Source organism: Rhinopithecus roxellana, chromosome 17, assembly GCF_007565055.1.
Source record: "Rhinopithecus roxellana isolate Shanxi Qingling chromosome 17, ASM756505v1, whole genome shotgun sequence".
NCBI classification, from domain to species: Eukaryota; Metazoa; Chordata; class Mammalia; order Primates; family Cercopithecidae; genus Rhinopithecus; species Rhinopithecus roxellana.
The window spans coordinates 59,753,462-59,778,539 of NC_044565.1; positions in this window are offsets into that span (position 1 = coordinate 59,753,462).

Here is a 25,078-nt window from a genome sequence, read left to right on the forward strand (position 1 = left end):
CCTCAGCAATGGCGGGCTTCCCTCCCCCAGCCTCGCTGCTGCCTTGCAGTTAGATCGCAGAGTGCTGTGCTAGCAATGAGGGAGGATCCGTGGCCGTGGGACCCTCCCGGCCAGGTGTGGGATATATTCTCCTGGTGTGCCCGTTTGCTTAAAGCGCAGTATTGGGGTGGGAGTTACCCGATTTTCCAGGTGTTGTGTGTCTCAGTTCCCCTGGCTAGGAAAAGGGATTCCCTTCCCCCTTGCGCTTCCCAGGTGAGGCGATGCCTCGCCCTGCTTCAACTCTCGCTGGTCGGGCTGCAGCAACTGACCAGCACCAATTGTCTGGCACTCCCTAGTGAGATGACCCCAGTACCTCAGTTGAAAATGCAGAAATCACTGGTCTTCTGTGTCACTCACGCTGGGAGTTGGAGACTGGAGCTGTTCCTATTCGGCCATGTTGCTCTGCCCCCAATTTCTTCTTTTTTTAAATTTTACTTTAAGTTATGGGATATATTTGCAGAACGTGCAGGTTTGTTACAGATATACATGTGCCATGGTGGTTTGCTGCACTTATCAACCTGTCATCTAGGTTTTAAGCCTCTCATGCATTAGGTGTTTGTCCTAATGCCCTCCCTTTCCTTGCCCCCCATCCCCTGACAAGCCCTGGTGTGTGATGTTCCCCTTCCTGTTTTCATGTGTTCTCATTGTTCAACTCCCACTTATGACTGAGAACATTTGGTGTTTGGTTTTCTGTTCCTGTGTTAGTTTGCTGAGAATGATGGCTTCCAGCTTCATCCATGTCCCTGCAAAGGACATGAACTCATTCTTTTTTATGGCTGCATAGTATCCCACATGTATATGTGCCACATTTTCTTTATCCATTCTATCATTCATGGGCATTTGGGTTGGTTCCAAGTCTTTGCTATTGTAAATTGTGCTGCAATAAACCTACGTGTGCATGTGTCTTTATAGTAGAATTGGTAACCACCTTTCTGTTCGGATTCTATGAGATCATCCTTTTTAGATTGCAGGTATAAGTGAGATTATACAAGCACATAAAGGTAACAAGATTTTTATCCCATGTTTTTCTTGATGTTTATTAGTTTTGGGTTCTAATTTTGTTCTTAGATTCATGTTTGAATTAATTTTTGCATATAGTGTGGGGTATGGATCTAAAACCTTTATTTGTGTATTTTATGGAAAGCCAATATTTTCAACACCCATGTTTTGAAAAGTGTACCCTTTCTTCACTTAATTGCCTTTGGGTCTTTGTCAGAAATCAGTTGTCTGTATATGTGTGGGTTAACTACTGAAGCCCACTCTGTTCTACTGATCTGCTTGTCTATCTTTAAGTCAATAAATTACTCTTGATCACTATAGGTTTATAATAAGTCATGAAATTAGCTACTCTTAGCCTTCCTATTATGTTCTTTTTCAAATATTTTGACTATTCTGTGTCTTTTGAATTCCATATGAATTTTAGAATCAGCTTGTCACTTTCCATGGAAAAGCCTCGTTTAATTTTAGTTGGAACTTAATTAAATTTATAGGTTAGTTGGGGAGAATTAACAATTTTAATATATTGTTTTCTGCTTCAAAATCTCCTTTAACTGATTTTACTACAGCCACTTCAGTCTTCATTTGATTAGCATTTGTAGGGTATATTTTTTAACATTTCATTTTTAAAATATTTTAGTCTTCATTATTTGTTTTTTAAATGGATACGTAACATTTGTACATATCTGTGAGGTGCATATGATATTTTATTAGATTCATAGACAATGTAATGATTATGTCTGCTTATTTGTGGTGTTCATTACTTTGAGTATTTACCATTTTATGTATTGGGAACATTTCAAGTCCTCTCTTCTTGCCATTTGAAGTATGCAATATATTGTTGTTAATTATAGCCATCTTACTCTGCCATCAAACATTAGAACTTATTCCTTCTATCTAACTGTGTGTGTGTACCCATTAACCAGCCTCTTTTTATTATCACCCCCTTTCCTCACCCACACACCCTTCTCAATCTTTGGTATCCATCATTCTACTCTGTACTTCCATAAGATTACCTTTTTTAGCTTTTATATACGAGTGAGGACTTGTGATATTTGCTTTCTGTGCCTAGCTTTTTTCGCTTAATAGAATGACTTCCTGTTCCATCCTCGTTTCTGTAAATGACATAATTTCATTCCTTTTTATGGCTGAATAGTATTTCATAATGTATATATACCACATTTTCTTTATTAATTCATTCGTTGATGAACACTTTGGTTGAATCTATATCTTCTTTATTGTGAATAGTGCTGCAATAAACATAAAAGTGCAGGTATCACTTTGATATACTGGTTTCTTTCTTTTTTTTTTTTTTTTTGAGTAAATATTCAGTGGGGGATGGCTGGATTACATGGTAGTTCTATTTTTAAGTTTTTGAGAAATCTCCATACTGTTTTCCATAGTGTTGTACTAATTTTTTTTTTTTTTTTTGAGACAGAGTCTCACTCTGTCCCCCAGGCTGGAGTGCAGTGGTGTGATCATGGCTCACTGTTGCCTTGACCTACCTGTACTTAAACATTCCTGCTGCCTCAGCTTCCCAAGCAGCTGGGGCTACAGGTGCATGTCACCACATCTGGATTTTTTTTTTTTTTTTTTTTTGTAGAGACAGGGTTTCACTATGTTACTCAGTGACCTCAAACTCCTGGGCTTGAGCAGTCTGCCTGCCTTGGCCTCCCATAGTGCTAGGGTTACAGAAGTGAATCACTGGGACCAGTGTATTGTCTTTTTAATGACAGCTTTTCTAGCTGGGATAAGGTGATATCTCACTGTATATCACCTTTTTTTCGTATACCCGTTGGCCATTTGTATGTCTTCTTTTGAGAAATGTCTATTCATATCCTTTGCCTACTTTATAGTGAGATTATTATTTTTATTTTTTTACTCTTGAGTTATTTGAGTTCCTTGTATAGTCTGAATACTAGTCATTTGTTGGATAATTAATTGCCTACATTTTCTCCCATTTAACAGGTTGTCTCTTTATTCTGTTGATTGTTTCCTTTGCTGTGCAGATGCTTTTAACTTTAATACAGTTCCATTTGTCTATTTTTGTTTTTCTTGCGTAAGCTTTTGAGATCTTAGCCATAAAATCTTTGCCAAGACCAATGTCCTAAAGTGTTTCCCCAGAAGGAAAAAAGTGATGAAGTTCAGAAGCAGAACTAAACAAAATAAAGACTAAAAAAGTTTACAAAGAAAAACAAAACAAAAAGTTTTTTTAAATAAGATAAACAAAATTGAAAACTGTTAGCTACACTAACCAAGAAAAAAAGAGAAGACCCAAATAAACAAAATGAGAAATGAGAAAGAAGATATTACAACAGATACGACAGAAATACAAAAGATCATCAGAAACTGTTATGAAATTATCCCTTCGCAGATGATATAATATTATATCTAGAAAAACCTAAAGATTCTACTGTAAAATGATTGTACTGGCTGGGCGTGATGGCTCACACCTGGAATCCCAGCACTTTGGGAGTTTGAGGCATGTGGATCACGAGGTCAGGAGTATCACGAGGTCAGGAGTTCAAGATCAGCCTGGCCAAGATGGTGAAACCTCATCTCTACTTGCTCAAGAAAATATAAAAATTAGCTGACCTTGGTGGTGGGCATCTGTAATCCTAGCCACTCGGGAGACGGAGGCAGGGAATTGCTTGAACCCAGGAGGGAGAGCTTGCAATAAGCTGAGATCGTGCCACTGCACTCCAGTCTGGGCGACAGAGCAAGACCCTGTCTCAAAAAAAAAAAAGTACCACCCAAAACAATATATAGATTCAGTGCAATCCCTATCAAAATACAAATATCATTTTTCAGAAAAATAGAAAAAAATTCTAAAATTTACTTGGAAACCCAAAAGCACCCTAATAGCCCAAACAATCATGAACAAAAAGAATAAAGCAGGAGGAATTACACTACTTGACTTCAAAATATATTACAAGGCTATAGTAAACCAAACAGCATGGTATTGGTATGAAAATAGACACATAGAACAAAGGAATATAATGGAGAACCCAGAAATAAATCCATGTATTTACAACCAACTGATTTTTGACAAAGGCACTAGGAACTTGCACTGGGGGAAAGGACACACTCTTCAATAAATGGTGCTGGGTAAATTGGATGTTCTTATGCAGGAGAATGAAACTTGGTCTTTATATTTTACCATATATAAAATCAACTAAACTTGGATTAAATATTTAAATGTGAGTCATTGTATTTAGAATGTGTTTCTTGTTAGCAGCATATACTTAGGTCTTGTCTTTTTTATTTTATCTGCCAATTAATTAAGGGCATTTAGCACATATAGGTGAAAGGTGATTATTGATATGATTGGAGTTAAATTTATCATCAGTCTATCTGTTTTTTAAAACATCTGTTCCCTCTGTTACTTGTTTACCTTTCCTGTTTGCCTATCTTTGGGATAATTGAACATACACTATGATTCCATTTTAATTTTCCTTGTTGTGTTATTTGCTATAGTTTGTCCCTTTCTTTCCTCTTTTCCTTCCCTCTTTTTTCTTTTTCTTGTCTTTCTTTGTTCCTGCCTCCCTCCCTTCCTTTCTTCATTTTTTCCTTCCTTCCTTTTTTTTCCTTTCTTTCTTTTCCTTTTCTCTCCCTCCCCTCACCACCTCTTTCTCTCTTTTTCTTTCTTTTCTTTTATTTGGGACTCATATATCTTGTACCATTTTCACATGTCATACCTTCTTGGGTATAGCACAAGATCCTTACAAAGATGTATTTTCATCCCTTCCTCCTGATTGTTGTGTTATTGTTGTTACTCATTTTAATTTTAGATAAATCTCACTCTACATTGTTATTACTTCTAATATTCAGTTATCTTTAAAAGAGTTACAGAAATTACAAAAAATTTTGCATGTACTCACTTTTGAGCATTTCTAGTACTCTTCATTTCTTTGTGTGGGTGTAGATTTCTATTTGGTATTATTTTTCTTCTTTCTTTACTTCAGATTTGCTAGTGATGAACTCTTAACTATTTGTATTTCTAAAAACAGCTCTAGTTTGCTTTCATTTTAAAAATGTACTTGTACTTGATATAGAATTAGTGGTTGATAGTTTTTTTTCTTTTAGTATTTTAGAGTTGGTTCACTATCTTCTATTTTACATTGTTCCTAATGAGAAGTCTGCTGTCAATTTTATTTTTCTTTCTCTGTACCTAGGGTGTCTTTTGCCTTTGGCAGCTTCCAAGACTTATCACATGTTCTAAGTAATTTGATTTTTATATGCCTTTGTGTAGTTATTTTTCATATTTCTTTTGCTTAGTATTCATTGAGCTTCTTGGGTCTATGACTTTATAGTTTTCATGAAGTTTGGAAAAAATTTTGGCTGTTTTTATTTATCCACTCTTACTACTCTAGAGGACTCCAATTACAAGTATATTCAGCTACTTAAAATTGTCTCATAGCTCACTGATGACCTGTTCTTTTTTTGTTTTGAATGTTTTCTCTCTGATTTATTTGGATAATTTCTATGGCTATGTCTTCAACTTCGATCATCCTTTATTCTACAGAGTCTATTCTGCTATTAACTCTGGTCAATGTATTTTTCATTTCAGCTATTTTATTTTTCATCTCTTGATGTTTGTGTCTTAAAAACATTCTCTCATATCTCTACTTGCTCATTTTTGCTCTACATGCTAATGTTTCCTCTACTTTCTACAAATATGGAATACATTTATAATAAGCTTTTTAGAGTTAATCACACAAATATTTATTAGTACAATAACACTGTCACCTTCTTAATTTAGAGATGAAAAATTGGGATCTGGATTGTAAGTTCTACTCCAAGGTATCCGGAGTCCCCAGCATTTCTATCTCTCTTCTACATTCTCCAACTCTGTGCCCTGTGCTTCTAATCCATATTTAGCAGTGACTATGTTACTATACTCATATCTTACCACTTCCAGAGTTGGGTTAAAAATTGAATGCATGCCTAAAATTTATTTATCAGTGTAAGTATAAATGACCATAACATTTGAATAGCCACATTACAGATGTGAAATTGGTCTGCAGTTTATATGATTGAATCTTACTCATCTTGCCATTTTCACATTTGAGTATTAACTCAAAAATATGTGGTTGATTTAACCGGGTTTGGCCCATAGTCCTAAAAGATTCAATTCCTAATGCTATAATCATGAATGTTGAACTCCTGAAAGATAAAAGTCCCTAATGTCTAAAATCTAAAAATCATAATCTTGAAAAATCAATATCCCAAAAATATAATTCTGAAAAAAGGTAATTTAAAAAATACTTTGAAAAACATTTATTTACACTTTTAAAGAGGATTTATTTGACAAACATATAAAACGTGGCGGAATACTTCATAGGACACTTTACACACACAAAAAAGATAATAATTACACATTTTTGCAAGGATAAACACTCCAGTATACTAACAACAGTTACATAGATATAACAGTTTTGAGCAGATGAACCACATTCATAAAGAAATGGGTCAAAATGGGAAAGGTATAGGCACATATCACTTTCATCATTAATTGTGTGCACCCAGCTTTGTACCTGCAGTGATCTGAAATACTATAAAGGACAACTTAAACTGATAAAAAACTGCAGTGGGCCACTATCACATATTCAGTTGCCTGAAGATCTGAGACCCGGAGAAATTTTGTCTTTCACACATGTAGATACGCAGAAAAGATATCTCTTCATTTATTGAGGAAGTTTCAACATTTTTATATATATGTATAATGCTTGCACACAAAGTCAGTATTGTGGTAATGCATTTTTATGGAGTCAAATTTGCAAAGAATGCATAAAACAAATTAGAATTCTCTAAAAGTCTTAAATTTATCTTTACCTCCAGTATTGGAAATGATATAAAGATAAAATACATGGCATAGCAAATTGTAAAAAATAATGCTGACAATTTAAAATAGTGGGGAAAATAAAACTAAAAGAAAAACCTGAAAGAAAATTTGACATATGAATAAAAGATGTATTACAGGGATAGATCATGGACAACTGCATGGAGATAGTCCGTAAAAGCTGGCCAACTTTCATGATCATTAACTGTATTTTGATGTCTTGCATAGTGATGAATAGCTGTTTTTTTTTTGTTTGTTTGTTTTGTTTGTTTGTTTGTTTTGTTTGTTTGTTTTTTGTGGGGTTTTTTTGTTTTTTTTTTTTTAGGGCATGGCTTTCCTCAGGGAATATGTTCACTTCATTTTCTATGTGGTACTGATCTTTTTGAAATTCTGCTATGATTTAATATATTGTGACATGAACATTCCCTATCAAAATTTTTCATCTTCTCTGCCTTGCTTTCATGTTGTTTTACATATGCAAAAATCTATTTCACATGCACTAAAATACAAACTGTAAATTTGGAGGAAACAATACTGGTGATGGAACAGCAACACCATTGAGTGTCTTCTTACCTTATCATGCATGTAACTATTTTTGAACTAGCCTTGGCTTCTGCAGGTAAATGTGACTTTAATTCACTAAATGCTCCTAGAATATCATCAGCTAGAAGGAATGTCAGTACAGAAAATGACACATTTTTAAACGTGAAGTTTTTGTTATTGCTCTATTGCATGGCCAATCCACTCAACTGAATTTTCTGTCAAATGCATAGGGCTGAATGGATAAAACAAATTTTATTAGTAACACCTTGAAATTTATTTTAGAGGTCTTGATCACACTCAGTTCCAAATCTGTCATTACGGTTTGGGGATTCAACTAGACGTTATGTATTTTAGACTTTAGGGATTTTGATCTTTATGGATGACTTTTGATCTTTTGGGATTTCAACATTTGGATTATGGCATTTGGGATTGTTATTTTCAGAATTATGATTGGCAATTTTAACTAATTCTGGCTTGGCATATTAATAATACAATGCTTTTTTCAAGCTATTTGTGATTCATCTTCCAATCTAATGTGAATTCTAGAAAGAAGGCTACTCGCTTGAAAAGCCACATTGTTCAAGAACTCAAATTGGGAATGATTTTTTTAAAAAACTTGAGACAAATTTCACTTACTAGAAAATTCACCTCGTTAAAGTATACAATTCAATGGTTTTTAGTATTTTTGCATGAAGGTTCCAGTTTCTCTACATCTTTGCTTGTTATTTGCCTTCCTTCCTCCCCAATTTCTTATAATCATTTTAGTGAGTTCAAAGTGGTTCCCATTGTGGTTTTGATATGCATTTCCTTAATGACTAATGATGTTAAACATCTTTTCATGTGCTTATTGGACGTTTGTAAATCTCCTTTGGAGAGATGTCTATTCAAATCTTTAACTCATTTTGTAATTGGGTCATTGTTTCTACGCTAGCTTTTAAAATGTTCTTGTCTACTAATTCTATTACGTATGTTATTTCAAGGTCTTTTTTAATTGATTGACTTTTCCCAACTTATGGATTGTAGTGTCTTGCTTTTTTGAATGTCTAGCAATTTTATATTGAATGTCAAATATGGTGAATTTGACCTTGTTGGGTGCTGGGCATTCATTAGTTTAAAGAATAATCTTGCATTTTGTTCTGGAATGTACTTGTTATTTGGCAACATTTAATCTTTCAAGTCCTGCTTTTAAGTTTCATTAGTCTGGGTCAGGGCAGCCTTTAGTTTGGGGCCAATTTTATTCCACTACTAAGACATACACATCTAAGCATTTTACCCAGTGCTCTGGAAATACTGAGGTTTTTTCACTTTGGTGGAAAAATGGATTTTCCTAGTCCTATGTAAGCTCTCTTTCTTATGATTCTTCCTTCTGCTCTTCTAGCTCATTCTTCCTCTTATAGTTTCCTTACACACACGTTTAAATCATTTCTCATTTCTGTAGTTCTCCAGAGCAATCTGTGCAGATCTTTCCCCTTTGGAGCCCTGCCCTGTGAACTCCAGCTACAAAAATCTCTCCAGACTCCCTCCTCTGTTTTGTCTTCTAGAGACAAGCTCCTCTACAGATCATTTTCCTGCACAGCAGCCTGAAAATTCTCTCCAGATCTCAAGCTTGGCAATAGTAGAGCTCTGCTTTTTTTGTTGTTGTTGTTGGGCACAGCGATAGCTTTCCTGCATTGCCTGAGAACTTTTATTCTATATATTTTGTCCCCTGCTTTTTTTTACTACTTCAAATGGGAAGGAAAATTCTATATCATTACTCAGTTTTGGCCAGGAGCAAAAGTCTGTATTGATCTTTTAGAAACGTGTCTTTTCTGACTTATTTTACTGGTTGTTTTAGATATCACAACATAGATCTTTAAGTTATCACAGTTAACCTTCAAGTAAAATTATACTTTTAAACAAATGTTTAAGAAACTTAAAACTATATATTTCTATTCACTCTTCTGCTTTTTATCCTCTTATTGTCTTACATATTTTCTCTGCATGTGCTGTGCACCAGTTATATTGTTATTTATATTTTATACTGTTAATAGCCATCAAAATATTTCAAGAAGCTAACAAAAAAAGGCTTTTATCTTTGCTTAGGTATTTATCCTTTTTGGTTCATTATTCTTTCCCATAGTTCTAGAATTTCATCTGGTTTAACTTTCCATCAGTTGTAGGAAACTTTTTATTTTTTAAATTGAGATTAGTTTTTCAAGACTAATTCTAAAAAACTAATAGAAGAAAAGGTGTGCTTTTTCCTAGAAGTAATTATTGTTTGTCTCAGTCTTTACTGTTCTCTTATACAAAATGTCTATGCTATGACCAAAAATTACAAGATACATATAGAAGCAAGAAAATGTGACTCACACAGACAAGAAAAGAAATAGTTAATAAAAGCAGAACCAAGCATAGCCCATATGTGTGAATAAAAATGCCTATTTAGTCTTCATTTCGGAAAGATATTTTCATTGTATATGGAATTATGTGTTGACTGCCTTCTTTCCTTTTCAACACTTCAGAATTATTATTCTATTAATTTTGGTCTCTACTGTTTCTGATCAGAAGACAACTGTTATTCTTATTGTTGTTCTTTTTGTTGCTTTAGCTCCATTTAGAATTTTCTCTTTGTCTTTGACTTTGCCTGTTTTCACACTTGTGTTAGGTACAGTTTTCTTTGTATTTGTCCTTCTTGGGGTTGAGTTTTTAATCTCTGGGTCAATGGCCTTCATCAATTTTGAAAAGTTTGCAGCTATTTTGTTTTTACATATTTCTTCTGCACTATTCTTTTTCTTCTACTCCTAGGACTCTCATTCCATGTGTTTTGGAACTTTTCAAATTGTCTCACAGCTTTTCATCTTGTGCCACAGGTGCTCGCTTTTTTCGTTTTTAATAATTTTTGTCTTCGAGTTTCATTTTTGTTACTTTATATTGATCTGTCTTCAAGTTCATTGGTCCTTTCCTCTGCTGTGTGCATTTTGCACTTAAGGTTTTCTCTTGGATTCTTTATTTTGATGTAGTATTTCTAATTTCTAGTGTTTTCATTTGGTTTAATAAATAGTGTATTTTTCTGCTATAACCACTTAGCTCCTAAAGCAGCACTCCCCAGCCTTTTTTGGCGCCAGGGAATGGTTTCATGGAAGACAGGTTTTCCATGGATATGGGTGGAGGGGATTGTTTCATGATGAAACTGTTCACTTCAGATCATCAGGCATTAGATTCTCACAAGGAACACACAACTTAGATCCCTTGCATGCACAGTTCATAACAGGGTTTGTGCTTTTATGAGAATCTAATGATGCTGTTGATCTGGCAGGAGGTGGAGCTCAGGAAGTAATGTTCATCTGCCTACCACTCACCTCCTATTGTGTGCTGGTTCCTAACAGGCCACAAACCAGTACTGGTCCCTGTCTTAAAGCATGTTGTATACATTTTCCATAGGCTCCTTTAGCATTTTAATCCTAAATACCTTCAAGACCCAGTCTGATATTTCATCATCTGAGCTATCTCTGGTTCTACTTTTATTAACTGTTTCTTCTCTTGTCTGTGAGTCATATTTTCTTGCTTCTATATGTATCTTGTAATCTTTGGTCATAGCATAGACATTTTGTATAAAAGAATAGTAAAGACTGAGGCAAACAATAATAACTTCTAGGAAAAAGCAACCCTTTTCTTCTATCAGTTTTTTTTAGAATGAAGGCCAAAATTAATCTGATCAGTTATTGAACTGGGTCTGGGCTTTGTTGCAGCTTTAGTTTGTTTCACTCACTGCAGGCTTTAGTTATTGTGAGGGTTGTTTGGGATTCTCCCTTTTGCAGGATTTATGCCCTGGAACTGCCAATATTGTGGAGATCTTTTTACGAATTTCAGTAGAGTTGACAGCTTTCCAAACTGTGTGAAAACTCTCTGCTTTATAGCCTGCCTGCCAGATTTATAAGTTGCTAGAGGGTTGTCTTTGCTCTCCAGTACAGCTCCTGAGTTTTCATGGCTTGGGAGTTTTTTTTTCCCCCTGTTGGCTTGCCCAAACCTTCTGTGGGCAACTTTATTGTTTGAAGCCTTGAAATGACTTATATTTTAAGATGTGTGCAAGATATCTGGCATTTTTTCTGATCTTTGGTGCTTCTGATGAATATCTTTTAGCTCTCTTGTCATGCTCCTTACCTCTGGAGATGGGCTGCTTTGTAACTTGAGGAGGTACCATACATCTCATGGGTGATCTCTCCTTACCTATCCCAAGCTGTTGGCACACTAGCTCTGAGCACTCGGTGAAGACCATTAGAAAGATTTGGCAGGTGGATTCAATCTCACTTTGTACCTGGGGTTCTTCAGAATATTAATCTGTCATGCCAGTCCATATACACTCTTATTTTTTTTTAAATTTCAGCTGGATTCTTCCTACCCCAAACTGTAGTGTGTTTTTCTTTTCTTTTCTTTTCTTTTCTTTTCTTTTCTTTTCTTTTCTTTTCTTTTCTTTTCTTTTCTTTTCTTTTCTTTTCTTTTCTTGTTTTTGTTTTTAAGTCCTCTCAGAACTCTTCCAGGGATGTGAACAGCTAAGGTCTCTTCTCTCTTATAAAGCACTTGTGCTTTTCTGAAATTTAGTAAATTTGTGTTTCTTTGTGTCTTGAACTGGTATATTTGAAAAAAAAAAGTGATGCAGCTTATCTGGTTTGTTTTGTTTGTTAGAGTGAGAAAAAAACTTGTGACTTTCTATATCATAAACAGACACAGTAGGGTTGTATAATTAAAAGAAAATCCCTATTTACCATGCCTGACAATTTCAGCAGTTACCATAGTATAGAGAAATTCTAAGGATGATAGTTCCCATAATAACTTCCATGTGACTGAACAGAACAAGTTTTCATTTCCATAAGACCATTCTACAATTTCTTTGTGGTCTTCCTCTGGATCCTAACCTTAACCAGCTCTTGGGACAGATAGAGTCATGTAGTATTGATTCCTCTTAATTACACAACTCACATTTATGTGGTACTTCTATAGGGATTCAAGCATTTTTCCTGTATATCCTCCAATCCTGGAGCAGTGTGTGCCAGGGAGCAAGCATTCAACAAACATTTGTTAAATGACTATTTGATCCTTAAACTTTCCCTGAAGATAGACAGAAAGGGGAAATAACTCCCACTTATTAAATGTTGATTTTCTGTTAGGAATTGTTCTGCACAGTTTATACACATTTAACCCTTAAAATACCTCTGTCGTACATTCTTATCAATGTTTTGAAGAATGGGAAACCAAGCTTTCAAGCCTGTCAGTGGGAGTTCAGCTTTATTAGAACCCAAGTCAACCTTTGGTTCTTGACCTTTTCCGTGCTACCACTCTGTTTCTCATAAAATGGCTCTCCCTATAAGAGAAAATGAAAGAACACAGGTCTCTAGAAATCCTTTCCCTTACCTAATTGAGACATCTCCTTTCAACTCTAACCAAAGTTCAATGTGTGCATCAAGGAAGAAGAGGCTTGTGATAAGAATCAAATGAGACAATGTAGGGCAAGTGGTTCACAGCCTAGAAAATGCCACTTGTAGAGTCAATGAACTGCTGGTTATCCATCTTTGTTTCTGAAGTCCTACATATCAAACCTCATGAGGCTAACCTTGTAGGGGTGGAGGATGAGGGATCTTTGGTGAACAAGACAACCTCAAATAAAAGAAATCTGAATTAGTCTATTTTTAAAAGAAATTTATTTTCATTTCTTTCAAATATGCAAACTACCTAGAAAAAGATGAATAGCATTGTCCTTAAAGACCTTGCTTTGGTGAATAGCCAAATTAGATCCATAATTAGCACACCAATTGTGGTTAAAAATAATTAAGTGGCTTAAATGCCTGCTTCCCCTCCCTCATCTTGTTTACATTACTAATTTAATGAACTGACACTTCAAGGAATAGAAGGTGAACTTCAAACCTCTAACTTTAATTACATTTAGTGGTCACAAATTAAACTTTGAGATGTTTCCCTTATTATAATGGTATCACATGGTGTGTTTTAGTGATTACAAAGTTTTTTTCTTATATATGGGCTCCTTTTGTCTTCCCAATAACTTTATGAGGTGAGCAGGAAAGTTTCCTTATCTCTGTTTCACAGATGAGAAAATGCAGAGTCTGAGGCATTAGGTGACTTATATAAGGCCACACAGTCAAAGATCAGTCAGTTCGTTCTATTCTGATTCTTCAGAGATTTACTCCATTTCTAATGATACGGAACCAAAGCAAAACAAATGCTAGGCATGCAAACTGAGTAATTTTATTTATTCTTTTGCTCCTTCATTCATTATTTCATTTCCTTCTTCATTCATTTTTATTCCCAGAGACTGCTGCTATCCCTGAAATGTAACACATGTCTCAGTAGGGTTCTTACTGTATGAATGGAAAGGGGGGAAATGGAATAATTTACTCTATGTAGTGGAGTAAAGGTATCTTACCTGTTCATATTGCCACCGACCCCACACTGTGCCATACATAAAATCCTCTGAAGTAGGGCAAGTAACAAGGGAAACAATCTCACTTTATCAGCTGTTTCTTCTTCAGGCAAGTATGTAGCAGATGCTGGATGACAATTTTAGCAATTGGAAACTTTTAAGTGTTCAGGTGGCCATTGGTGTCAAGCCCATAAACCCTCACCTTCTGCCTTGTTCTTCTAAGCCTCCTGTTCTCATATTAGCACCCTGGTCCATCAGTCCATTCTCTGTCTTCCTCACTCCCTCTTTCTCTCTCTCTGTCTCTATCTCTTAGTTTCTTTCTTTCCTCCTCTTTTTCCCTCTTTCTCTTCCTTTTTCTTCTCCTCCTCCTTTTCCATTCCCCCACACTCTCCCTCTCTTTCATTTTTTGTACAGTGCGAAATTAAAGACTGAGTAGCATGACTGAAGTTAGATATTTCCACAAAATAATGACTCAGGATTTGCTTCATTGAGTTTTAAGACATGCCATGTGTACTTCAGGCTAAAGTCCGTTTTTCCACATGGAATAGCCATACTGCTAAAAACATGTGGAGGACTGAAATTTCCAGATGATTGACATAAGTATCTACTTTATGGTTTGCATTTTTCTTCTATATGAAGGACCTAAGAAGTATCAAGTGTAACTCAATAAAACATTAGTTTCTTTTTTGCTGAATAGAATTTCAGAAAAAATACCTTCATTAAAGTTACCAGGAGGCAGCTTTGGATTCAATATAATAAATCTGCAATGGTCTCCCAGCTGCTGCTGAGTGTCAGGCTCTTAGCAAGTCCATTCCTAAGTGACTTCATTCCTAAGTGGCTCCTATGCTTCTAATTCCTCAACCCCACCATCCTTCCCAAATACTTTTCTAAAAAATTAGATTTTGTGAATCTTCTATTTAAAATGACAGTCTTCTATTTAAAACGTCAATTGGTTCCTTGTCAGCAATGAGGGATGGTATGAACTCCTTCTCTTGCTGTATCTGGTCCTTTGTGACAGCACGGTCATCTGTTTAGGCCTGCCTGCAATTCCCTCCCTGACCTTGTACTCCCCCTCTTCCCTGAGACATCTCTGCATGTTTGCAGTGTATCCTTTACGCTTTTCTTATACCTCACTTGGTGGTGGAAATGAAGGGAAGGGGATATATTTGAGGGGTATTTCCCAGGTCCCCAGTCCATGAATCCTTCATCTATTTTACCAGTCAAAATGAATCTCTGTTTCCTTGGTGTGTTCCTGCATCAGCCTTGGCACATCCTGCCTTGTATTGCAATTATTTTTTTATGTGTTTATTTCTTTCCTGGCCTATGAGTTTATATCTTATTCCTACCCTTTCAGGGTGCAGAGCTCAGCACTTGGCATATTCTTGCTGTTCGGTAGTAGGCAGCCACTAAGTTGTTGAATTGAACTCTTCTGTGTGCCTTGAGTTGGAATGTTCTGAGGCTAAGATCCCCTCAGTCCTCAGAGGTCAGCCCTTTGTATCTCAGGCTGAGTTCAGCAAGAATCAAGTGTTTAAAATTCATTTTCTTATAAGTTAGAACTTCTGATCAAGACTTTGTTTTAGAAACATATCACAGAAATGCTGAGAATTAAAGCATTTCTTTGCATCTGTAGAAGATGGTGACTCAGTTGTTACACTACCTTTTGTGGTGGTGGCCCCAGGATCTCAGACAATGCATTCTTACCTCAGATGGGGACATAGGAATGGTTTTGGCAATTTCTGTCATCTGCCTGGAAAATGAGTCATTTTGGTTATTTTACTATGAAATAAAGAATTCACCACCTCCCTGGCCAACATGGTGAGACCCCATCTCCACTAAAAATACAAAAATCAACTGGATGTGGTAGTGCATGCCTGTAGTTCCATCTACTCAGGAGGCTTAGGCAGGAGAATTGCTTGAACCTGGGAGGTGGAGGTTGCAGTGAGCTGAGATTGCGCCACTTCACCCCAGCCTGGTGACAGAGTGAGACTCTGTGTCAAAAAAAAAAAAAAAAAAGTTAAGTGTCTCAAAAATTTAAAATCCAAAATGGAACTTAAGAGTCACAAATTTCTTTATTCTCACTTTACAGATGAAAGAAGATGTGATTCCCAAAGACAGTTCCCCCAACTTGGTTCAGAATCAAATGGGGAGTTTTATTCAGTGGGTATGCACAAGAACACAATACTTCTGTTGACAATCTTTCCAGCCACAAATTTTTGGAATTATTTGTGCCTTGGCTCTTGTTTCTAGCTCAAGACACTGTAGACTTGCTGGGTTGAATGCTATTTGGAGAGATTTACCAGCTGATCATTTCAACCCAAAATGGAGATCACAATGGAGACTTCCTAAATATTCAGTACACCCCTCCAAAGTGCACTTGCTCTATCAAGGTTATCCTAGTATTAATTATTCATGGGCAGAGCACTGACGAATTCTAATTGCGAATAAGTGCAATTGCTGTCAATTGTATAATTTATGATTCCATTTGTTAAACTAAGACAATGGGAGTTGATGAAAGGCATTAAGTGACCCCAAATTAAAGGTAAATTGGATTCAAAGGCTTGTCTTTCTGTGAATGTAGCTTGAAGTTGTCTGCTTTCCTGAGACCCTCTCATACACTGGTGATTTATGTACCAGGTAAGCTGTGTTACATTAAATCTTGTGTCTGGCTGGAGATGCTTCAGTTTGGGCTTCCTGGAGATCTGCACTCCAGCCCATGGTGAGATGGTCTCTTGCCTGAGTGAGGCTCTGCCATCTTTCTCTGAGGCTCAGGGCCTGGCCTCTATGGCTTGGCTTCAAGAGAGCCTGACTGCATAGCTTTGTCTGCATTGCTCTGACACTTTGCTCAGGGGAGTTTGGACAAGATGGCAAAATTGGCACTGGAGTTCATTGGAAATGATTTCCTTGAAAATGAGGCAAATGCTTTTCTTTCCACGGGACAGACACTCCCACAGATCAGCATCTCACAGAGGTTAAGTGCAGTCTCTGCAATTGCTCACTGCTCTTCTTAAATATAATACAAGACAAAGGCTGTACTGAAGATGGAATCTTTTGCATAATAAATCTCAAGATAAGTCTGTTAAATAAATAAAAGGTGGTTTGAAAGGAGATTATTTATGGGGTGTGCAAGGAGAAATTTGATATTCAAGATGTACGTTGTGAGAATTCATTGCAAGGCTCTGACTTCCCTTTCTTTGAAGAAATGGAGCTGTTATTAAGAAATATTTGGACTTTGAATCTTACAGATTTGTTCTCTAAAGATTAAATTTCATACATGCGCAAGAGAAGAGCTCAAAAACAATGAGCTTTGATATAACTGCATTTATACCATGTACTGTGATTAATTAATGAGAAAGTGATGGGCTCATTAACTTCTGATTATGTGTCTTGTGCTGCAGTGGGACAAACCATTGACCCAGACTGGTGGCCGTCTTGCTAACTTCAGTAAGGTGGCCTTTACCATTAAAATTCTGGAACCAATGGGTACAGGAAAATGGAAGTTTACTTTGCTTAACAAATGAAATGCTGTTTATTGGTTCACTTCAGTCAAAGGGATCAGTAGATAAGTCCTATTCTTGTGTGAAAATGGTGAAAAACTGAAGTTGGGCAGAGCTCAAAATGCAGTGAGTACAACACAGAAGGGGAACTGGAGAGTTATGCAAAATTTGGAGGGTATGGATGGCATACTTGGACTTGATTCTGTAGTTAATAGCTATTTATATGGTACTTTTAGGCAGGAAAATTATAGCATTAAATTTCTGTTTCAGAAATATCCCTCTGGATGCTTATCCAGAGAATTGTTTGGAGAGAGTGAGCTTGGAGGCAGAAAAGCCATTCGGGAGGTGATGCCGCAGTCTAGGAGAGAGATGACGCTATTCAGCCTGTGGAAGTGGCAGTGGGTATGGGGGATGGAGAGGAAGAGACAGATGGAGAGGCATTTTCAGTTTCAAATTGACAGAATGGATTGACCTGGCATTCCATGGCCATGTCTTAGAAACTTTAAACAACATTTGTGGTCAAAATAAACCAGAACTTGGCCCTTATACAGAGGCCAGGGCGGGAATCCCAGGGGAGATAGAATATGGCTCAAGGGACAGCTACCAATGGAGTGGGCAGTCCTGATATTCTGGGACTGGGTTGTAGCCCTCTCTCACCACAGAGGAGCCCAGGAAGGAGAAATGATTCACTCAAGGTCACTTGGCAAGTTAATTACACTCTTGACTAAGCCTTCCAAGCAGAATGCGAGCCCCTTCCAAGAAGTGCAGATGCTCAGTGGCCTGGTGGCTGCCTTTTCTGGATTCCTGTTTTGAGTTTTCACAAGAGCTCTCCTTGCCTCCGTGGACTGGGCCCTTATCCTGGGCTCACTGCTGCATCTTTCAACCAACTCTGCCTTTTACCTGCAATTTTGGGGTGGCACAGACATGGGAGGGGGGAGCTGAGGAGGTAGTGCTGCCTGGGAATGAGTGCCACTGGATGTGTGTGCCCGTCCGTGTGTCTCTGGAATGCCGACAGCACTGGGTTGCCTCTTGCCTGAGTGTCACCTGACCATCCTGCTTTAAACCAGAGAAGAAATTCTATTAAATACAAGCCCACTCAGAGCTTGTTTGCTTCTTTATCCCAAATAATTTCAAAGTGCTTCAAGCAGTTTCATAAAAGCAAAAAGCAAGCAGCTGATTTCATTTGGCGGCACAGAGGGCTAAATTAGGTCATATTATGTTAGGTCAGCCCTAGGGCTAATTAACTGATTGTCCTCATGGTGGCCCAAGGAGTCAGCTGTGCTTGCAGCTGTGCCTAACATAGACCTAATCTGTTAACGCATTCTGGTTTTGCTTTCTGAGGTTTCAGTTATCCATGGTCAACGGCAGTCTGAAAATATTAAGTAGAAAATTCCAGAAATAAACGATTCATCAGTTTTAAATTATCTCTCGTTCTGAATAGCATGATGAAATCTCATGTAGTCCTGCTCTGTCCTGCCGGGGACATGAATCCTTTTTGTCCAGGGTCTCCATGCTGTCTACACTCCCCACCTGTCACTTTGTAGCCCTCTAGGTTGTCGTATCAGCTGTCATAGAATGAATGCTTGTGTTCAAATCACCTTTATTTTATTTAATAATGGCCCAATGTGCAAAAGTAGTGATGCTGGCAATCTGAATATGTCAAAGAGAAGTCGTAAAGTGCTTTCTTTAAGTGACAGGTGAAAGTTCTCAACTTAATAAAGAAAAAAATCGTATGCTGAGTTTGTGAAGAGCTGCAGTAAGAACAAATCTATTTGAGAAATTGTGAAGATGGGAAAAGAAATTTGCGCATAGTATATGTAGGATCTCGTACTCTATGTGGTTTCAGATATCCACTGGGGGTCTTGACACCTATCCCCCATGAATAAGGGAGGACTACTGTACTCTCAGTGTAATGATTTGTTCACAGGGGATTTACATCATTTGATCATCTCAGAAGCCTTGTGTGACAGGTGAGATTATGAACTGTTTCATAATGAAGGAAACTATGGCTCATGATTAAGTCATGTGCCTCAGGGCACATTCCAGCCACTTCCTGCCCCCAGACTGCCAGGCCTCTCTGAGACTATTAAATCTTCCTTTGGCCCTCCACCAACCTATCTCTCTGGGAACTGAGCATTCAATACTGCCAACATGCCCTCCTCAAAACGTTCCACCCCCGTGGCTTTCATGACACTGTACCACCCTCTCTGTGCAGTTCAAGGGGGACACTGGGCAAGGTGATTTCCTCAAAAAGTCCTCAGAAAATCTTCACCTTCTCTGGCTTTGTTATCTCGGTGTAGGACGCTACCACCACCACCGCCACCTTCCCTTCTCTTCTTCCTCATCCAACATTTCTGGAAACTGGACCAGTGTTCCTCCCAAGTCCTTCTGTATCTGGGCTTATCGCTATAATGGATTAGTCAGGGTTAATAGGGGTTTGGTGCTTGGGTTCTCAACACCAAAAATAATTCTGGCTATACTGGAATGCATTTTTTTATTAGTCAGTACACAAATGTATACATAGTCCATTTGTTTCCCAAATTAAAATATTTCACAGTGTTTGCAAACAGCAACAGAAAGTGAACATCAGTATTCTGTGAGGGTATATTTACGGATGGATGCATTTTTGCAAGAAACATTTTCTATGCTGTACTGTATTACCCTGCTTGAGCTGCCATAACCAAGAACCACAGACTGGGTGGCCTAACAAATAGAAATGTATTTCCTTATAGTTCTGTGAGGCTTGAAGTCCAAGCTCACAGTGCTGGTGGGTTGGTTTCTTCTAGGCCACTCTCCTTGGCTTTAGATGGCCCCACCCTTCCCCCTGTGTCTTCATATGCTCTTCCCTCTATGGGTCTGTGTCCTAGTCTCCTCTTCTGATGAGGGCAGGAGAACCCATGCTAATGTTTTCATTTTAACTTAATTACCTTCTTAAAGACCTTAAACAACTCTGCTTTTTACCTGCTGTTTTGGGGTGGCCCAGGCGATGGGGTATGCAGGTATGTTTTAAAGACCTTATCTCCAAATAGTCACATTCTGAAGTATTGGGGGTCAGGATTTTAATAAGTGGATTTTGGGAGACACAGTTCAGCTCACAACATATATTATGTATCTTTTCCAGACAAAAACAAACACTGTAAATATATAAATATAGGTTAAAAGATATAAGCACAATATTTTTCTGGATTTGCTCTTCTGGGTACTATAGATTGCTTAGCATGACAACCATTTTTATACATTTTGCTTTCAAAAGTTACTATTCGCAAACTTCGGGGAAGGGGTGGAACCTAGAGACGGTGTTGATTAGGCGGGATGATGGGTTTCACCTGACACACGAAGCCAGGGCTGATGGGCTGATGTGGTGGGTGCTGCATCCAGTGGCCTCCTAGAAGAACAGGTGTGCCTGCTGCAGCAGCCTAGCCTCAGGTGGGGTTCTTCTCAGTGCCCCACTGGTTCTGGGCCCTGGGCACCTGGGCCTGCAGAGATTAAATGGGGACTGCTGGAGCTCACGTTTCCCATTGGCTGGTCCTGTGCTTGGCTGTAGGAGACTCAGACAGGAACCCAATTGATCCTGACCCTCAGGGCTCACAATACAATGGTAGAGACTTATCTGTCTGAGAAGATAAGTAGCGAGAAGCAAGAAATGAGTTTGAGACCAGCTATGGGAGCTCGATGAAGGTAGGGGCCAGTTCTACCAGAGGCTGGGGAGAATACCGGAAAGAATACCAGCAGAAAGATAGCTCCACTCACTCACTCCTTAGGCTGATTCCCTTGCTTGCTCTGACACACAAGCTAGGAAAGCTAGGAAAGTTCAGAGGTCACTCCCTCTGAACCAGGCATTGACTCTATCCTTAGTGGATTTTCCTTATCACCTGTGATTAATGTGGAAATCTTTCTGTTTTGTGAATAAGCTGAAGCTGCGAGTATTTTAAATTTTCTTATGTCACGCACCTGGATAGTAGCAGGTCATCTGCTCAAAAGGTGTTTCTATTTAACTGTGAGAGGTCTTCATAAACCATAGCTTTGCACCCAAGTGTAGAACCACAATCCAGATACAAAGGGAGGATGTGTGGCAGGAACACCGGAAGAAACATTCTCTGCTCCAGTCAGAAACTCAGAAGCACTGGGGGTTTCAACTCTCTCCAGCCACTGGTGGTGACTCCTCAGGTAAACTGGAAAGTCCTGAATTCCACAGGTGGCTCAGACAATCTGCTTACTTGAGCGAGAGTGAGGCACAGTGGGCATTTGCCCGGGGGTGCCACCCTCACTCCAGGAAGGGTCAGCTTTTCCGTGTGTCAGCTGCTTCCTGGGGATCTGGATATGAATGAACCACAGGATCCTCGGAACTCAGGTAGGGGCGCTGCCTCTTTAGTTTCTATTAGAGGTCATTGGGATGAAAAGGCCAAGAGCTTTGAAGTCAGATGGATCTTTTTCCATGGCCTAGTTCGACTATTTTCTAGCTGCGTGAGCTTTGCCAGGTTCCTCATCTTCTTTGACTCTGTTTTCTTATGTGGAAAATGTGACTCTTAGAAAGATTTTAAAGTAACACATAAAAACCCCAATAACATTATAATGACTACTACTCACGTTATTACCTCAGAGATGGAGGGAGTCACTTATCTCAAACCCTCAATTTTCACATGCAGAAATTGAGGCTCATAGAGATTGTGTGCCTTCTTTTTTTTTTTTTTTTTTTTTTTTTTTTGAGACAGACTTTTGCTCTTTAGCCCAGGCTGGAGTACAGTGGCGCAATTTCTGCTCACTGTAACCTCTGCCTCCTGGGTTCAAGCGATTCTTCTGCCTCAGCCTCCCGAGTAGCTGGGACTACAGGCGTGCATCACCAGGCCCAGCTATTTTTCTTTTTATTTCTAGTAGAGACAGGATTTCACCATGTTGACCAGGATGGTCTCGGTATCTTGACATAGTGGTCTGCCTGCCTTGGCCACCCAAAGTGCTGGGATTACGGACGTGAGCCACTGCGTCTGGCCAATTGTGTGCATTTTTAAAAGTCACAGGTAAGACTCAGAAGGGCTGAGACTTAGGAAAACACAGTTTGTTTTTTTGTTTCTTTTTGTAGAATCTTGCGATCATGTACTGGGATCTCAAACCTCTACCATGGCCCTTGCTAAGAATGTCTTTTTTCCAGCATATCTGGCCCCTTTTGGTCTTCTCCTCTCTGGGCCCCACCGATCTCCCTGCTCTATTTTCTCACCACCTTCTCCATCGCTCGTGCCCACCCCATTGCTTGGCCCAGGGAGGTTCCTCTAATTTTTTTAAGGGTGGTGGAGGCAGAGAGCCATGTTCCTTATCACAATGTTTCTGCCAGATTTCGCCTTGCCTGAAGGCCTCTTAGTCTTTTGGAAAGCAAAGTCGAGTCTTTTCTGGTGGCCCTGTTACATCCCTTCCTAGATGTAACTGAGTATCAAGTGGAGGAGCTGCTTCGTTAGTTTCTGTAGCACCACAGAAGCAAAGTAATCAATATTGATAATAGCTGCTATCGAGTGAGTGCTCATTGTGAAAATGCACTGCAGCTGCTCTGTCTGTAATGCTCTAACTTTAACCATAACAGTCACCAGGTGAGATGAGGTTTTCTAACCTTGCCTTACTAGGGAGGAAGTGGAGGCTCAGAGAGACTAAATGACTTGTCCTAAATTGAGAAGCTAGTATGTAGGAGAAGTGAGACCCAAACTAAGAGTACCAAAGTCTAGCTCTTTTCCTTTTCTCTTTTCTTTACTTTTTCTTTTCAAGACAAGGTCTCACTTGGTTACTCAGGCTGGTGTGCAGTGGCACAATCTTGGCTCAATGCAACCTCCATTTCCCAGGCTTGAGCAAACCTGCCACCTCAGCTTCCCAAGTAGCTGTGACTACAGGTGCATGCTACTAGGCCTGACTAGAAAGTCTAGGTCTTTCTGCTGCACCAAAACAGTTTTCTTATTGATTAGAGGGAGGAATTTATGAAATGGAGACAACTTTAGGCTAATGCAAAGCCTTTTAGGCTTCTCTTTTTTAATTGGTTGAATCAAAATGAGTCTGAGCATGTGCAGGAAGCCTGTGTGCTTAGAAGACTGACATTGGTTCAATTCACTGAATGAACAGAACCTCATCTAGTCCCATTTCCATAACATATGAGGAGCTTGGGAAGCATAGGTGTGGATATACTCATTGTAGTGAACTTAAAAAGCTCCAGTCTTTGAATTTAGAAAGCCACTAGAATAAAATATCTGGAGCATTCTCTATTAGGAGATTAAAAGAGAGAGTATCAAAAGTGCTTCCAGATTTTGGTATTCCTCAGTTCTAAATCCTACAGACATGTATGATTACATTCCACTTTAATTAGAAGAATATTGATGTCTACTGACTACCTATAGCAATGTGGAGAACTTGAGGTAGGGTGAAGTGGGAGGGAGGAGAGCAGTGCTCACGTCAAACATTGAGTTGGAGTAAAGGAGCTTCATCTGTCTTGTCCAGGAAGAAGAAGTGTGAGTTTATGTGCAATCCAAAAGACCCAGGTCTGAACAAATGGAAACAATCACAATGGGAAGGTTTGTTAGAACTCTGGGCAACCTTTGTGGGGTACAGGATTGAGAACAACTTGTGTATCTTTATTTTAAGTTTTTAGTACATATAAGAAGCATCATCCCCCTTCTTTTCTGGAAGTTAGAGATGTAGCCAAGAAACGAGAGCCCTTACATTCTTGTGAGCAAGAGGTGAGGAGGATGCCCTATTCTGAACAGTAGTGATGGCAGATGGTGGGTTGGCTGGAACAATGTCCTCTTGCTGTAGAAACACTGCATTTCCAAGACCCTGCTGGGCTTCCCAGTATAAGTCCTGTTTCCAGGATGCTCAGGGGACTTATCTTCAAGATTAACCTCTTACTGAAGCTCCAGGCAGATTCCTATAGAATTACCAATGAGATTCCTCTACAACGTTTAAACTGTCCAACAAAAGATATTAAGGTGTAGTGAAAAAGAGTGATGGTGGCCAGAGAGAATGATGCTGCAGAGAAGGTATAACACATCCACTCCTTTCAAGGGAGGCAAACTAAAACACTGTGAGGTGAAAACCAACTGATGCAGGAACAAGCAGATCAACTCCAGCTTTCATTAGAAGTGGAGCCAACTTGAAATCTGCAACATATTTGGCTTTTATTTTAAGCTAAGTTCTATTTTCTTCTGCTTTTCCATAATGGTAAGTCCACATCTAAGTCTCAGTATACCTCTTGCTAGCCATAAGACAACCATTGGAGCACAGGAAACCCATTCATAAGTTGGTTGACTTGGTGCAGTGACAAAGAGGGGGTGTTAATAACCCCTAAGTGATAGCCCCAAAAAATAATGCTACTTCCCCCCTCAATAATGGCCTCCAACCATGACCACACCGTAATCTCTGGAACCTGGAAATACATTATCTTACTTGGCAAAATAAACATTGTAGAAGTGTTTATAGTTAAGGACCTGGATAGGTGAAGATTATCCTGTTATCCAGGTGATCCCAGGCTAATCACCAAATCCTTAAAAGTAAAGAATATTAAGGTTTCAGAGAACCAGAGGGACAGCAGCATGAGAAAGACTCAACCTACCATTGCTGGGTTTGAAGATGGAGCCATGGATTACAGGCAGCCTTTAGAAGCTGAAAAAGGCAAGGGCACATATACAAAGGTATATTAGTCCATTTTCATGCTGTTAATAAAGACATACCCAAGACTGGGTAATTTATGAAGAAAAGAGGTTGGCTTACAGTTTCACATGGCTA